We start from the raw sequence: 2,505 nt of genomic DNA on the forward strand, positions 1-2,505 counted from the left end.
TGTGTGTGTGAGGTGTTTGCTCTCTGCAGGCTCGTGGTAAGGTCAGGTAAAGCGTCTCCAGAGCGAGGTTTATTAGAGAAAACGAGCTCCTGGAATCCTGCTTAAGATCAATCCTCTCGTGGCCTTTCGGTGTTTCTCAGCAGAAACGTTACAGCGCGCTGAGATTTAGAGCGTGTTACGGGTCACGGCGGTCACGGAGAACACGCAAATATCATTGAACAATAAAATGTCAGGAAAATCTTCTTTGCTCTAAAATATCATATTTTGTAGGGTTTTATTGGAGTCATTTGCACAATAATGAGTATAATAGTAATAATACAATTGCTCATTGTTCATGTTAGTGCATTAACTAATGTTAATTACTAAAATACAACTTTTAATTTTAAAATGAATTGTATAATCATTTAAATTTATTTAATTCAAATGCTTCATATATATATATATATATATATATATATATATATATATATATATATATATATATATATATATATATATATATATATATATATATATATATATATATATATATATATATATATATATATATATATATATATATATATATTTAAAGATCAGTCAGTTTGAAATCTACAACAGTCAACAGTGTTATTTTAATATTTTCAATTAGCTTTTATTTTTGTATTTTTTTTGTTTTCATTTTAAAATTAAACAAATTCATTCTGCCTGTGAATATATGAAACTCACATAAATCCAAAAAAAGATCAAATAAAATAATAATAATAAAACTTTTTAAAGTTAATACTAAAAAACTATATTATATTTATATTATAATTTTTTTATTATATAATAAGTATAATTATATGTATATATATACCGGTAAACGTTTATATACAAACATATACAGCTACTTATTAAAGAATATGAATTTATGGGTTATTTTAGTTTTTATTAATATTCAATTTTTCCTTTATTATATATATATTTGAGATATTTCTCCTATATTTTCCCTATTTTTTATTTTCCTGTTTTTATTTTAATTTTAGTTAAAGTTTTAGTAATTTTGTTGTGTGTTTTTGTCATTTTTATTACCACAGTTAAACGTCTAAATAGTTGTTATTAATTTTAATTTAATTGGTTTTAGTTATTTTAGTACATCAAATTAAACTAAATAAAAATTTAAGATTCAAGAACTGAGATCAAGAAGTGAGAAATATTGTCTAGGAAGCTAGCTGAAATAAAATAAGTTTTTAAGTTATATAAGTTTAATTATATATATATATATAGATTCCAGATTTTCATAGCACACAGCATATTCACATCTGCCATCTTTATTGGTAAGACACAAGCTCGGCCCAACCAGATAAATCTCTCTCTTTCACTGGAAGCCTGTTTCATTCTCCCGTTTGGTGAAACTCCTTCCTCTGCGTCTGGATTTACAGCAGCGGCGTTCGGCGTCTCGTTTCCAGTAAAATGTCCTGCCGGTCGTCGCAGGAGTCTGATGGAATCAGACCACACAGTGTTTCTTGAGCGGTAGTCGCTGCTTTAACATCCAGTGTGTTTTACGCTCAGACTCCGCAGCAGATTGAGCAAATGGCTCGTGAAGCGTCTCTGCTGAGATTCAGTGTTATCTGGACGCCTTTACTCATTTACTCCATCAGTAGCTCTTGTCTGGCTGCGTTTAAACAGCCTTAATAACAGGATCAATTTACTGGAGAAGCAGAATCGCATGAGATGATTAGCCTTGTTTTCAGAGAATATGTCTTCAATTATGTATATTTGTTTTACTGTGTTGGTTTGTTACGCAGAAATCTCACTGGGGTTATTTTAGTATCATAGAAATACTTTTTATTTTTGTATTTTTGTAATTTAATTTTAGTAATTTTTTTGTTTATTAGCTTTTTTTATTTCAGTTTTAGTTATTTTAGTACATGAATATATGCATTTCCTTTTATTTTTTTTATTTTTATTTTATTCGATTTTTATTTATTTATTTTATTAAAGTATTAGTTATCAGGTAACATAACCCTGATTCTCACAGAAAACCTATTTCACCAAAGGAACAAAAAAATTTACTTTAACTAAAGAAATGTTATCTGAAAAACAAGTCTTATTTTCTTGTGAAATTCTGGTTTTAAAATAAATTGATCTTGTTTTAAGGAATTTTATGCATTTTTTACAGGGAAACACGGCAAATAGTACAAAAAGATGTTAAACTATATTAACATTAACATCATGATTTTCTGTAAAGCTGCTTTGAAACTTGTACTTTTTTTGTACTTTTTTACATTTTCAAGAAATACAGAAAGTAATATCATAAAAAATTTATTGTTGTCAAGATCACAGGTGAAATTAAGTGATGGTTTTGAGGAAATGAGACTATGTGAAAGCATTCATTAATTTAGCTCTGCAATCTGCAGCTTTTCCCCTCATGTTTCAGAGTTTGTTGTGTTTATGGGTTCATCAGAAGTGAACGGCTGTTTCCATTACTGAAGCTCATGTGTTTGCATCTCACGTGACACAAAACTAATGCTTACCCTTTTA

General features: G+C 28.2%; 1 protein-coding gene across 1 annotated transcript in view; it reads left to right on the forward strand.

The window, feature by feature from the left end:
• The window catches only part of LOC107744738 (protein tyrosine phosphatase receptor type M), a 182,087-nt gene that overhangs the window by 78,175 nt on the left and 101,407 nt on the right, over window positions 1–2,505 (forward strand). The window lies entirely within an intron of this gene.

Source organism: Sinocyclocheilus rhinocerous, unplaced genomic scaffold (assembly GCF_001515625.1).
Source record: "Sinocyclocheilus rhinocerous isolate Xijiao unplaced genomic scaffold, SAMN03320098_v1.1 scaffold1189, whole genome shotgun sequence".
In the NCBI taxonomy this organism is placed as follows: domain Eukaryota; kingdom Metazoa; phylum Chordata; class Actinopteri; order Cypriniformes; family Cyprinidae; genus Sinocyclocheilus; species Sinocyclocheilus rhinocerous.